The sequence below is a fragment of the Odocoileus virginianus genome, chromosome 2 (genome assembly GCF_023699985.2).
Source record: "Odocoileus virginianus isolate 20LAN1187 ecotype Illinois chromosome 2, Ovbor_1.2, whole genome shotgun sequence".
Classification (NCBI taxonomy): domain Eukaryota; kingdom Metazoa; phylum Chordata; class Mammalia; order Artiodactyla; family Cervidae; genus Odocoileus; species Odocoileus virginianus.
The window spans coordinates 14,136,298-14,152,026 of record NC_069675.1 but is presented as its reverse complement, the minus strand read 5'-3'; positions in this window follow the sequence as shown (position 1 = coordinate 14,152,026).

Here is a 15,729-nt window from a genome sequence, read left to right as displayed (position 1 = left end):
TCTAAGAGTTTATATTCTCTGCCTTCCTTTCACCATCCTTTTAGATCCTCACCCTCCCAGTCACGTAAGCTGGAAACATTTAATTCACTCTTGACGTTTACCTCTCTCCCATCATCTTTCTCAAGTGATAGTGATGAATCAGTCTGCTTCCTCTTTTTTATTTCTTTTGTAGTCTCCTAGCCCAGACATTATCACTCCCTACTTTCTATCTACTCTATCTGGTTCCATTGTAGTCCCCTGACCTTACTTGGTGTCTGGTTTATCTTTCAAAATCACCATCTTTTTCAAGTCATCCCAATATTAAAACAGTTTTAAGAGCATCCTGATGTTACTGGATAGAGTCTGAACTCTGATCTTTTAGGGTTTTTGAGCCCAACCTACTATTGGAGCCTAATCTCCCACTCCTTCCCTGAAAGAAACTTGTGCTCCCTCCAAACTGGTTTGGTTACTATTTTCTGCCACATATCATGCTCCTTTTGATTGTCATACATTTGCTGATTCCCTCTTTACTCTTTGTAAGGCTGTATTCATACTCTTCCCTTGATTCAGTTCAGTTCAGACGCTCAGTTGTGTCCGACTCTTTGCGACCCGATGAACCACAGCATGCCAGGCCTCCCTGTCCATCACCAACTCTCGGAGTCCACACAGACCCATGTCCATCGAGTCAATGATGGCATCCAACATCTCATCCTCTGTCGTCCCTTTCTCCTCCTGCCCTCAATCTTTCCCAGCATCAGGGTCTTTTCAAATGAGTCAGCTCTTCGCATCAGGTGGCCAAAGTATTGGAGTTTCGGCTTCAACATCAGTCCTTCCAATGAACACCCAGGACTGATCTCCTTTAGAATGAACTGCTTGGATCTCCTTGCAGGCCAAGGGACTCTCAAGAGTCTCTTCTCCAACACCACAGTTCAAAAGCATCAATTCTTCGGTGCTCAGCTTTCTTTATAGTCCAACTCTCACATCCATACATGACTACTGGAAAAACCATAGCCTTGACTAGACGGACCTTTGTTGGCAAAGTAGTCTCTGCCTTTTATTTATTTATTTTTAATTAAAAAATTTTTAAATCTCTGCTTTTTAATATGCTGTCTAGGTTGGTCATAACTTTCCTTCCAAGGAGTAAGTGCCTTTAAATTTCATGGCTGAAATCACCATCTGCAGTGATTTTGGAGCCCCAAAAATAAAGTCAGCCACTGTTTCCACTGTTTCCCCATCTATTTGCCATGAAGTGATGGGACCAGATGCCATGATCTTAGTTTTCTGAATGTTGAGCTTTAAGCCAACTTTTTCATTCTCCTCTTTCACTTTCATCAAGAGGCTTTTTGGTTCCTCTTCACTTTCTGCCATAAGGGTGGTGTCATCTGCATATCTGAGGTTATTGATATTTCTCCCAGCAGTCTTGATTCCAGCTTGTGCTTCCTCCAGCCCAGTGTTTCTCATGATGTACTCCGCATATAAGTTAAATAAGCAGGGTGACAATATACAGCCTTGACGTACTCCTTTTCCTATTTGGAACCAGTCTGTCGTTCCATGTCCAGTGCTAACTGTTGCTTCCTGATCTGTATATAGGTTTCTCAAGAGGCAGGTGAGGTAGTCTGGTATTCCCATCTCTTTCAGAATTTTCCACAGTTTATTGTGATCCACACAGTTGAAGGCTTTGGCATAGCCAATGAAGCAGAAGTAGATGTTTTTTCTGGAACTCTCTTGCTTTTTCAATGATCCAGTGGATGTTGGCAATTTGTTCTCTGGTTCCTCTGCCTTTTCTAAAACCATCTTGAACATCTGGAAGTTCATGGTTCATGTATTGCTGAAGCCTGGCTTGGAGAATTTTAAGCATTACTTTATTAGCATGTGAGATGAGTGCAATTGTGTGGTAGTTTGAGCATTCTTAGGGATTGGAATGAAAACTGACGTTTTCCAGTCATGTGACCTCTGCTGAGTTTTCCACATTTGCTGGCATATTGAGTGCAGCACTTTCACAGCATCATATGATTAAATCCTATCTTCTTCAATAATACTTATTTTACTCCATCCTTATACAACACTGATTATATATATGGTCCTTGATAAAGGTTGCCCTGTGTGCCTAGTCACTCAGTCATGTCAGACTCTTTGCGACCCCATGGACTGTAGCCTGCCAGGGTCTTCTGTCCATAGGGATTCTCCAGGCAAGAATACTGGAGTGGGTTGCCATGCCCCCCTCCAAGGGATCTTCCCAACCCAGGGGTCCAACCCAGGTCTCCCACATTGCAGACGGATTCTTTACTGTCTGAGCCACCGGGGAAGCCCTTCCTGCATTTTCACATCTCTAACCGTGAGTTCCTCTTCTATAAAATAAAACAATTAAAGGAGATGATCTTTAAGTATCCTCCAAACAGTAATAGCTCATAGTTTGCTAATTTCTTTGTGTATATGCCCTTTCCTTCATATTGAGTGCAGCATCTTTCAACTTACCAAATATTCTTGAGACTCTGACATGGTCCAAATCTGTGTTAGGCCCTGTTAGAAGTGCAAAGATGAATAACATACAGTCCCAGGGACTCATAATTATGTGTGAATGTGTATGTGTGATTGATGGTGGAGTAAGCAAATGGGGAACAGAGACAGATCTACTCACAAGAAATGATATAAGGCAAATTAAGAGAGGTGCTATTGAAGAATCACAAAATGGGTTGGGAGAAGGGATAAGGAGAAATTAATTTTGACTGGGAGCATCTGGAGAAACCCCATCAAGAAAGGTGATGAAGCTGGACTTTGGCTGACAAATCAAGCTTTAAGCTTACATGGAATTTTGAGGAGGGAGAGTAAAGAAGAGGCTTGAAAGAGGGCATGACCTCAGATTGGGAGAAAATAATAGCAAACGAAGCAACAGACAAAGGATTAATCTCAAAAATATACAAGCAACTCCTCCAGCTCAACTCCAGAAAAATAAATGATCCAATCAAAAAATGGGCCAAAGAACTCAACAGACATTTCTCCAAGGAAGACATACAGATGGCTAACAAACACATGAAAAGATGCTGAACATCACTCATTATCAGAGAAATGCAAATCAAAACCACAATGAGGTACCATTATACGCCAGTCAGGATGGCTGCTATCCAAAAGTCTACAAGCAATAAATGCTGGAGAGGGTGTGGAGAAAAGGGAACCCTCTTACACTGTTGGTGGGAATGCAAATTAGTACAGCCACTATGGAAAACAGTGTGGAGATTTCTTAAAAAGCTGGAGATAGAACTGCCATATGACCCAGCAATCCCACTCCTGAACATACACACCAAGGAAACCAGATCTGAAAGAGACACGTGCACCCCAATGTTCATCGCAACACTGTTTATAATAGCCAGGACATGGAAGCAACCCAGATGCCCATCAGCAGACGAATGGATGAGGAAGCTGTGGTACATATACACACTGTAATATTACTCAGCCATTAAAAAGAATTCATTTGAATCAATTCTAATGAGATGGATGAAACTGGAGCCCATTATACAGAGCGAAGTAAGCCAGAAAGATAAAGACCATTACAGTATAGTAACACATATATATGGAATTTAGAAAGATGGTAACGATAACCCTATATGCAAAACAGAAAAAGAGACTCAGATGTATAGAACAGACTTGTGGACTCTGGGAGAAGGCGAGGGTGGGATGTTTCAAGAGAACAGCATTGAAACATGTATATTACCTAGGGTGAAACAGATCACCAGCCCAGGTTGGGTGCATGAGACGAGTGCTCGGGTCTGGTGGACTGGGAAGACCCAGAGGGATCGGGTGGAGCGAGAGGTGGGAGGGGGGACTGGGATGGGGAATACATGTAAATCCATGGCTAATTCATTTCAATGTATGACAAAAACTACTGTAATGATGTAAAGTGATTGGCCTCCAACTAATAAAAATAAATGGAAAAAAAAAAAAAAAAAAGAAAGAGGGCATGAAAAGGTATGGACTTCAGTGTGGCGAAACCGTGGGGCACAGGGAGCATTCTTCCTCAAGATAAGGCTGTGGAAAGCCCTACACCACAGGCTAAGACATTTGAGCCCTACACCACAGGCTAAGACATTTGAGCCCTACACCACAGGCTAAGACATTTGGATTTTATTCTTTGTGATATTATTGAAGATGTATCGAGGGCCATGATGTGATTATTAACATCTGTTGGTAAAGTGAAGGAAAACAAGATTAAACAGAATTTGGGGAAGAATACAGCCAAGACAGCAATTTTCTTTTTGCCTAGAGGAGTCTCGCCACCAAAAATCAGTAAATAACTATCGATGACAGTACCTAAGAAGACAGAGCAGCATGTTTGAGAGGCAAGAGAATTGCTCGTAATAAATTGCTTAGGCCTACTGTGTGCCCAGAGCCCAACGAATCTCTCTTTAGGGAGAATCTAGGCTACGGCAAACTTTCACTTTATTTAATATCTTATTCATTGTTTCTGGGGGATTGTCTTCCTGGTACTGTGAGTAAGAAAGGGACAGGCTGGGTGGAAGAACATCCTGGTGGAGAACTGTGTGGAGTACCACCCTCTATGTGCTGGAACAATGTATCGAGGGGCTCAGCTCATCCCTTCCTCTGCCAGGATGCCCTGTTGCAGAAGTGTTTGTGGATTGTCTGCCTTTGTTAACTTCTCCAGTAATTCAGGATTCTCAGGAACCCAAAAATTTCAGAACAAATAAAAAGGAGCTGAGGTTTAAAGCAATCCTTAAATTGGTATGTGTGTGTATGTGTGTGCGTGTCTGTGTTATATAGAGAAACTCAGTTACAAGACCGCCAAGAGCTGAAAAGGGCTCATCTTTTGTCTTCTGTGTGTTCGGTTCCTCTCTCTTGGATCATCTGTCTCAATTCTCTGTTTCTTGTCTTTTCTGTCTACATTCTAAGTGTCCTACCATCAACATCTTCTCTTCCTCCTTCAGACTTTTTCTGGTGGCCCCCATGGCTCCAAATTCGATCTACAGACTAAGGAATCTTGGATATTTATCTCGGGTAAGAACCAGAGCTAGAGGCTTTCAGACATAAAGGATTTCTTCTGAGATTTCAATGAATCAATTAAGAATAGTAAAAAATTTCCTCCAGCCATGGGGGTTGATAGGGTTAAGTGGGAGTGAAGTGTTGGGAGACTCTTCCAGCCAAGACAAAAAATCTAGATATGTTGCAACAACTTAATTTTAGAAAATGAAGTCAACTTCTTAGTCATGTAAAGAAACATATAGCTCCATTTGCTAGTTACTAATAATATGAAATGCCCCAGAGAAATAAACAGGTTAGCAAGGTTGTTTTATGCTTGTTTTTCATATGAAATATTGGTAATGTGATTAATACAATCAGCCTCTTAAAGAAGGGCATGGTGCTGTGGAATGTCTGTTGGGTGGGCTTGTTGGTTACCCAGGCTATGTTAAAACATCATTTCAACCCTCACACTTCTTGAAACTGACCCCTTCCCATCTTGACTTTCGAGGCTCTGTTTGGAGTTCCCTATGTTTCTCACCTGGACTAATGCAACAGTTCTCTGTTTTCTGTCTCCATACTTCTGCAGATTGATGTGCCTGTGCTATAAACTGGCTTGTCATACTCCTGCCTAAAGTCCTCTAGTGACTCTACCAACGTCCTTGGAATGAAGCTTGACCTCCTTCACAAGGCCCTAGAATCCTTCAGGGCCTGGCTCTGCCCTGTCTTCGACCTCATCTCATACTCTCCTCCTTTGCTTCACCGTATTTCTTGCAGCTCTCCATGCTCTCTGACTGTGTTCCTGCTGCCCTGTGCTCTGCTCTTGTTGACTGCTTTGTCTCAGGGCCCTCCCAGGCCCGTTGCCAGCTCTTTATTCCCACCCTGGCTAACATTCTTCATCCCTGACTCTGCTCAGGCTTCATCTCCTCCAGGAGTTCAAGATGGGCTTGGCAGCTTACCTCCAGGGCCCCCTAGCATCCTCTCATAGCATTCACCACTTAAAAGTGATCTCCTTGCATGTATTTTCCCTGCTAATCTGTGAGGGTTTCTCTCTCTCTCTGTTTTTAATACCCACATGTGTTAATACGTGGAAAGGTGGTGTGTTGTAGTGGAGAGAACACTAATCCAGGAGTTAAGAGACTTTGAGGCTTAAACTCAAGTACCAGCTGTGTGTCTTTGGCCAACATTCTGGATGACTTCATGGTTTTGATAACCATGAGAGATAATATGTGAGAAATCTTTTGAAAAGCCAAGTACTAAACAGGCAGACAAACACTAGCTACTTCCTAAGTTTTACATTTAATAGCCTTTCTTGACATCCCAGCATATAAGCATTTGGCAGACATATAATCGCAATCTCTTCTTTTGTCTTTTACATGTTCCTATTGATTGGATGGACTGGAAAAGGTCAGTTTTCATTCCAATCCCTAAGAAAGGCAATCCCAAAGAATGCTCAAACTACTGCACAATTGCACTTATCTCACACGCTAGTAAAGTAATGCTCAAAATTCTCCAAGCCAGGCTTCAGCAATATGTGATCCGAGAACTTCCAGATGTTCAAGATAGTTTTAGAAAAGGCAGAGGAACCAGAGATCAAGTTGCCAATATCTGCTGGATCATCAAAAAAGCAAGAGAGTTCAGAAAAACATCTATTTCTGTTTTATTGACTATGCCAAAGCTTCGACTGTGTGGATCACAATAAACTATGGAAAATTCTGAAAGAGATGGGCATAACAGACCATCTGACCTGCCTCTTGAGAAACCTGTATGCAGGTCAGGAAGCAACAGTTAGAACAGGGCATGGAATAATAGACTGGTTCCAAATAGGGAAAAGAGTACGTCAAGGCTGTATATTGTCACCCTGCTTATTTAATTCATATGCAGAGTACATCATGAGAAACGCTGGGCTGGAGGAAGCACAAGCTGGAATCAAGACTGCTGGGAGAAATATCAATAACCTCAGATATGCAGATGACACCACCCTTATGGCAGAAAGTGGAGAGGAACTAAAAAGCATCTTGATGAAAGTGAAAGAGGAGAGTGAAAAAGTTGGCTTAAAGCTCAACATTCAGAAAACTAAGATCATGGCATCTGGTCCCATCACCTCATGAGAAATAGATGGGGAGACAGCAGAAACAGTGTCAGACTTTATTTTTCTGGGCTCCAAAATCACTTCAGATGGTGATTGCAGCCATGAAATTAAAAGATGCTTACTCCTTGGAAGGAAAGTGATGACCAACCTAGATAGCATATTAAAAAGCAGAGACATTACTTTGCCAACAAAAGTCTGTCTAGTCAAGGCTATGGTTTTTCCAGTGGTCATGTATAGATGTGAGAGGTGGACTGTGAAGAAAGCTGAGCACTGAAAAATTGATGCTTTTGAACTATGGTGTTGGAGAAGACTCTTGAGAGTCCCTTGTACTGCAAGGAGATCCAACCAGTCCATCCTAAAGGAGATCAGTCCTGGGTGTTCATTGGAAGGACTGATGCTGAAGCTGAAACTCTAATACTTTGGCCACCTCATGCAAAGAGTTGACTCATTTGAAAAGACCCTGATGCTGGGAGGGATTGGGGACAGGAGGAGAAGGGGACGACAGAAGATGAGATGGCTGGATGGCATCACCGACTCGATGGACATGGGTTTGAGTAAACACTGGGAGTTTGTGATGGACAGGGAGGCCTGGCGTGCTGTGATTCATGGGGTCGCACAGGGTTGGACACGACTGAGTGACTGAACTGAACTGATTGATTGGATGATTTTTCTCAGTTCTCTGGTTCTTGTTTTCCTGCCCACATCCCGAGTTTTCTGCCATTAGCATAATCTCTTCCTGCTTCCAACTTTTCCTGGTGGCCTCCTTGGCTTCAATTTTCAGATCTTTTATCTTCAGCCCTGACTTCTCTTCCTCAACTTCCCACTTTCCTTTCTAACCCTATGCTTAGCATCTCCACCTATGATTTATGCCTTAGGCACATTGAAGCAAAGATGTCTCAAAACCACATGCCCTCCTTCTGCATCTTCTCCCGTTTCCATCAATGGCACCATCCACTCTGTGAGTCAAGCTAGAAACCTTGAACACAGCCTTCCCTGTGTGTCTTCCTCGACATCGTAGCATGTGAAGAAAAGAAGGGGGGAGAAATAGAGATGAAGAGTATTGGAGGCAAATCCTTCAGTGACACAAAGAGTACACACAGAGGCAGGGAGGTGCTGAGTGGTGAAAGCAGGTAGGCAGGGACCAAACCTTGAGGAGCCACATAAGTCTTCCTAAGGAATTTGGACTAATGCTGGAGACAACTAAGATTCATCCATCGGAGAGCTTTGAGAAGGGGGCATTCATAATGAGCTTAATCTAACTGCAGTGTGAAGAATGGATTGCAGTGACTTGGATTTGAGTCAGGAAGGATGTCAGGACCTGGATGCAGAAGGGGAGATGATGAGATATTAAAGAGGAGTAGATGAGGTCTTGAACAAAACCAAAGTATGAAGGTGTCAAGATAAAGCTGAATTCTCAGTAGAAGTCAAAACACTGGAGGGCCAGTCCTACCTCACTTGGGGAGACTGAAAGGGATGAGGAGAAGGCTGTGTGAGTGAAGGCAGGTCTGGGTTCTGACCCACCTTTCCCCCTTACTAGGGTTGGAGTTTATTTTGTCTGGTGAGAACACAAGAGAACTAATCAGGAGATGATGACTAGAAGTAATTTTGGAGTAAATCACAAAGAACAGAACTTAAGAACAAGAATTGGTGCATAACCATTGAGATAGGAACTGAAAGGAAAGGCTTGCTTTCTTACAGATTATAGTTGTTGATGGTTTACAAGTCCTTAATGTCTTCTTTGAGAAAGTGGATGAGTTTTGACTTCCAGCTGGCTGCAATTACACTGGCAAGTGGTTCCAGGGGAAAGTAAAGAAAGTAGCAGGTTGCTTTGCATTGCTCGAATGCCTATCTGCATCATTCCCCAAAGATCAAGGATTCTTCCAAAGAGGTAATATTTATACATGAACATTGCTTCTTTCCTTTAAAAAAAAAAAGGTGAGAGGAGAAACCGAGAAGTCAGGAGAGAGGAGTTACTTGGATATAATGTCTCTGCCCACAGAGACTTAGAATTGTAACAGTCAAGGCAGTGTTTGTCATTTTGTTGGGATTCATTACAATAAGGGATTATAGAAAAGCTGACTTCTTTTTCATACAACCTTGGGACTGATAAAGGGAGGTGTGATGTGGCTCATGTATTAAGGGTAAGTTAAATTTCCTTTAGGCTTTTTCATGTTCAGAAAATGTTACCATAGGTGGGACTCAGGTGACTGGGGAAGACTGGAGACACCACCCTCACACCTGTGGTGTAAAGTGAAGGCTTTCCCATTATCTTGGTTAAGTAACTTAATAAGTCTTTCCTTAAAAAGTCAGTGTTGTTGTTGTTGAGTCACTCAGTCATGTTCGACTCTTTGCCACCCCATGGACTGCAGCATGCCAGGTTTCCCTGTCCTTCACCAGCTCCCGAAGTTTGCTCAAATTCATGTCCGTTGAGACAGTGATGCCATCCAAGCATTTCGTCCTCTGTTGACCCCTTTTCCTGCCCTCAATCTTTCCCAGTATCACGGTCTTTTCCAATAAGCCAGCTCTTTGCATCAGGTGGCTGAATTGGAGCTTCAGCTTCAGCATTAGTCCTTCCAATGGATATTCAGGATCGTTTTCCTTTAGGATTGACTGGTTTGATCTCCTTGCAGTCCAAGGGACTCTCAAAAGTCTCTAACACCACAGTTTGAAAGCATCAATTCTTCAACAGTTTTTTCCCCCCTCATAAAACAGAGTTCAGTGAGGATTAAACTTCATTTGAAAACTTTCAAGTTCACATATGATCCTTGTTAGTGCACATCCAGACACACTTGTATTGTTGCATAGTTTCATGCCCTGGGCTTTAAGGATCATACAGACACTGAGCTCTTTATGGCTGCATCTGCCTTGCAGGTGCACCATAAGAAGTAGATCCTAAGTCTTAGGTGGTCACGTCATTTCAGCAGCTGGGATTTTACTGCTTAAATCACCCATAGATAGAAGCATTTAAAGACAGCATTTTCATGCTTGTAAATTTGATACAATAGTTCAGAACTAATCTTATTAAGCAACTAAACTTTCTGTTTATTGACATGCCCTCCAGAAATGCGTCTAAGCAAACAGAGAAATAAATCTCAGGGTAAGAAAAGAACACAAAGATTTCCTAAGAGGCAGAGGACCTACGCCATAACTAAGTTTTAAAATAGGATGTAATGACATTTAAAATGAAATCTTGATGGCCTTGTTGAAGTACAAAATGCTCACTTTTAAGAGAAGATTCATTTTACAGCATTAATGTTATAGATGTAGACAAAATGTTCGAAAGATCTAACCATCAAGAATGGCAAGGTTCTAAATCCTAATGAATTGACCCTAAATTTCAGTTTAAAAAAATCAATGGTTGTCATTAACATTGGGAGAACAGGCCCTCAAATGTTTCTCTTCTAGCTTCTGAAATTCTATTGATGTCTCATCCTGACATCAGAACCACCCTTCATACATTTTTGTTCCTGTCTTTCCTAGTATACTAAAATTAATTTAAAAAAAGGAAAAATGAGGAAATGACATTGAGTCAATAGGTCTGCTACATCTCATCACTTTGTTAATTGAGAAACCAGCAGCTGGTACCCCTGCCTTCCATGAGAAGATTAGGAGGCTCAGGTCCAGATTTAGATTCAAATATAATCTTCTGAAATAAAAGTATGATCATTTTTAACTTAATAAAATGTATATTATCTGAATAAAAGGAATATTGATAGCTAGTGAATACTTCAAATCATGCCAGTACTATGAAAAAGTTGAAGAATGTGAATTTAAGAAAACCAAATTTTAACTTATGGTTTATTCCTGGAAGGATGGCAATTGCTGCTGTGTTTCTGAAATAAAGGAAAGAGGAATTCTCTCCCTATTTTTGAAAGATGTGGTGGCTCCATTTTGCAAGTAGTTGCAAGTAGTGTAGACTGTCTGGTGAGTGTCAAGTGTGGTACTGCTTTGTTCCAGATGCTCATAGTGTTGTTCAGACTGTGTCAGAAAGTCAGACCCACGAAATCCTTTTGATCATTGTATTATTTTTGCATGGTCACTGTAAAAATACCACCAACTTGCTTAAAACAATATGCATTAATTCTCCTACTTTTCTAGATGCCAGAAGTCTGAAATCATCTTCACTAGCCCCAAATTGAGGTATTGGCAGGGCTGCCAACTCCAGAGGCTGATGGAATCAGTTTCCTTGACTTTACCAGCTTCAATAGTGGCACAGCTTGTGTTCTTTGGCTCATGGTCCTTTCTTCTATCTTCAAAGCCCACAGAGTACTGTCTTTAAATCATCTCTTTCTTTGTTAAAATTGTCATATTGCTTCCTCTCACAGTAGAATTTCCTTCTGCCTGTCTCTTGCAAGGATGCACATGATTACATTTAATGTCCACCTGGATAACAAGACAATCTCCCCATCTCAAGGTTCTTAATTACATCTGCAAACTTCCTGTTACCATATAAGGTAACATTCACAGGTTCAAGGATTTAGGACCTGGATGTCTTTGCGTGCCTATATTCAGCCTATTATAGTAACACCTCTACATTCAAAAAACTAAGATCATGGCATCGGTCCCATCACTTCATGGCAAAATAGATGCAGAAACAATGGAAACAGTAACAGACTTTATTTCCTTGGGCTCCAAAATCACTGCAGATGGTGACTGCAGTCATGAAATTAAAAGATGTTGGCTCCTTGGAAGAAAAGCTATGATCAACCTAGATAGCATGTTAAAAAGCAGAGACATTACTTTGTTGACAAAGGTCTGTCTAGTCAAAGCTATGGTTTTTCCAGTTCAGTTCAGTTCAATTCAGTCGCTCAGTCATGTCCAACTCTTTGCGACTTCATGAACCACAGCATGCCAGGACTCCCTGTCCATCACCAACTCCCGGAGTCCACCCAGACCCATGTCCATTGAGTCGATGATGCCATCCAACCATCTCATCCTCTGTCATCCCTTTCTCCTCCTGCCCTCAATCTTTCCCAGCATCAGGGTCTTTTCAAATGAGTCAGCTCTTTGCATCAGGTGGCCAAAGTATTAGAGTTTCAGCTTCAACATCAGTCCTTCCAATGAACACCCAGGACTGATCTCCTTTAGGGTGGACTGGTTGGATCTCCCTGCAGTCCAAAGGACTCTCAAGAGTCTTCTCCAACACCACAGTTCAAAAGCATCGATTCTTTGGTGCTCAGCCTTCTTTATAGTCCAACTCTCACATCCATACATGACTACTGGAAAAACCATAGCCTTGACTAGAGGGACCTTTGTTGACAAAGTAATGTCTCTGCTTTTTAATATGCTGTCTAGGTTGGTTATAACTTTCCTTCTAAGGAGTAAGAATCTTTTAATTTCATGGCTGCAATCACCATCTGCAGTGATTTTGGAGCCCCCCAAAATAAAGTCAGCCACTATTTCCACTGTTTCCCTATCTATTTGCCAGGAAGTGGTGGGACCGGATGCCATGATCTTAACTTTCTGAATGTTGAGCTTTAAGCCAACTTTTTCACTCTCCTCTTTCACTTTCATCAAGAGGCTCTTTAGTTCTTCACTTTCTGTCAAAAGGGGGTGTCATCTGCATATCTGAGGTTATTGATATTTCTCCTGGCAATCTTGATTCCAGCTTGTGCTTCCTCCAGCCCAGAGTTTCTCATGATGTACTCTGCATATAAGTTAAATAAGCAGGGTGACAATATACAGCCTTGACGTACTCCTTTTCCTACTTGGAACCAGTCTGTTGTTCCATGTCCAGTTCTAACTGTTGCTTCCTGACCTGCATATAGGTTTCTCAAGAGGCAGGTGAGATGGTCTGGTATTCCTATCTCTTGAAGAATTTTCCACAGTTTATTGTGGTCCACACAGTCAAAGGCTTTGTCATAGTCAATAAAGCAGAAATAGATGTGTTTTTTTTTTTTTGGAACTCTCTTGCTTTTTTGATGATCCAGAGGATGTTGGCAATTTGATCTCTGGTTCCTCTGCCTTTTCTAAAACCAGCTTGAACATCTGGAAGTTCACGGTTCACATATTGCTGAAGCCTGGCTTGGAGAATTTTGAGCATTACTTTACTAGCGTGTGAGATGAGTGCAATTGTGCGGTAGTTTGAGCATTCTTTGGCATTGCCTTTCTTAGGGATTGGAATGAAAACTGACCTTTTCCAGTCCTGTGGCCACTGCTGAGTTTTCCAAATTTGCTGTTGTATTGAGTGCAGCACTTTCACGGCATAATCTTTTAGGATTTGAAATAGCTCAACTGGAATTCCATCACCTCCACTAACTTTGTTCATAGTGATGCTTCCTAAGGGCCACTTGACTTAACATTCCAGGATTTCTGGCTCTAGGTAAGTGATCACACCATCGTGATTATCTGGGTCATGAAGATTTTTTTTTTTGCACAGTTCTTCTGTGTATTCTTGCCACCTCTTCTTAATATCTTCTTCTTCTGTTAGGTTCATACCATTTATGTCCTTTATTGAGCCCATCTTTGCATGAAATGTTCCCTTGATATCTCTAATTTTCTTGATGAGATCTCTAGTCTTTCGTATTCTATTGTTTTCCTCTATTTCTTTGCATGATCGCTGAGGAAGGCTTTCTTATCTCTCCTTGCTATTCTCTGGAACTCTGCATGCAAATGAGCATATCTTCCTTTTCTCCGTTGTTTTTCACTTCTCTTCTTTTCACAGCTATTTGTAAAGCCTCCTCAGACAGTCATTTTGCTTTTTTGCATTTCTTTTTCATGGGGATGGTCTTGATCCCTGCTTCTTGTATAGTGTCACAAACCTCTGTCCATAGTTCATCAGGCACTCTGTCTATCAGATCTAGTCCCTTAATTCTACTTGTCACTTCCACTGTATAATCATAAGGGATTTGATTTAGGTCATACCAGAATGGTCTAGTGGTTTCCCCCACTTTCTTCTATTTCAGTCTTATTTTGGCAATAAGGAGTTCATGATCTGAGCCACAGTCCGCTCCTGGTCTTACTTTTGCTGACTGTATAGAGCTTCTCCATCTTTGGCTGCAAAGAATATAATCCATCTGATTTCCGTGTTGGCCATCTGGTGATGTCCACGTATAGAGTCTTCTCTTGTGTTCCTGGAAGAGGGTATTTGCTATAACCAGTATGTTCTGTAGACAAAACTCTATTAGCTTTTGCCCTGCTTCATTCTGTACTCCAAGGCCAAATTTGCCTGTTACTCCAGGTATTTCTTGACTTCCTACTTTTGCATTCCAGTCCCCTATAATGAAAAGGACATCTTTTTTGGGTGTTAGTTCTAAAAGGTCTTGTAAGTCTTCATAGAACCATTCAACTTCAGCTTCTTCAGTGTTACTGGTCAGGGCATAGACTTGGATTACCATGATATTGAATGGTTTGCCTTGGAAACAAACAGATCATTCTATTGTTTCGGTGACTGCCTCTCAGTACTGCATTTCGGATTCTTTTGTTGACTATGATGCCTCCTCCATTTCTTCTAAGGGATTCTTGCCCACAGTAGTCGATATAATGGTCATCTGAGTTAAATTTACCAATTCCAGTCCAGTTTAGTTTGCTGATTCCTAGAATGTTGACATTCACTCTTGCCATCTCCTGTTTGACCACTTCCAATTTGCCTTGATTCATGGACCTAACATTCCAAGTTCCTATGCAATATTGCTCTTTACAGCATCAGACCTTGCTTCTGTCATCAGTCCCATCCACAACTGGGTGTTGTTTTTCTTTGACTCCATCCCTTCATTATTTCTGGATTTATTTCTCCACTGATCTTGAATAGCATATTGGGCACCTACCAACCTGGGGAGTTCATCTTTCAGTGTCCTATCTTTTTGCCTTTTCATAGTGTTCGTGGGTTTCTCAAGATAAGAATATTGAAGTGGTTTGCCATTCCCTTCTCCAGTGGACCACATTCTGTCAGACCTCTCCACCATGACCCCACCATCTTGGGTGGCCCCACACGGCATAGCTTAGTTTCATTGAGTTAGACAAGGCGGTGGTCCTTTTGATCAGACTGGCTAGTTTTCTGTGATTGTGGTTTCAGTCTGTCTGCCCTCTGATGCTCTCTCTTAGGGCCTACTGTCTTACTTGGGTTTCTCTTACCTTGGACGTGGGGTACCTCCTCTCATTTGCTGCTCCTGACCTTGGGTGTTGGTTACCTCTTCTTGGCTGTTCCACTGTGCAGCCGCTGCTATGTATGGGTGTTAGAGTTGGACTATAAAGAAAGCTGAGGGCTGAAGAATTGATGCTTTTGAGCTGTGATGTTGGAGAAGACTCTTGAGAGTCCTTGGACTGCAAGGAGATCCAACCAGTCCATCCTAAAGGAAGTCCGTCCTGAATATTCATTGGAAGGACTGATGCTGAGGCTGAAACTCCAATACTTTGGCCACCTAATATAAAGAACTGACTCCTTGGAAAAAACCCTACTGCTGGGAAATATTGAAGGCAGGAGGAGAAGGAGATGACAGAGGATGAGATGGTTGGATGGCTTAACTGACTTGATGGACGTGAGTTTGAGAAACTCCAAGAGTTGGTGATGGACAGGGAGGCCTGGTGTGCTGCAGTCCATGAGGTTGCAAAGAGTCGGACATGACTGAGCAATTAAACTGAACTGATAGTCACAAATCCCACTTTGTTTTTCCTTTCTTTGAGTGCTTTTCATGTGTCTAATGTTGTGATGGTCCCTAAAGATATGTAGATCAATGAGAGTTTACGTCTCC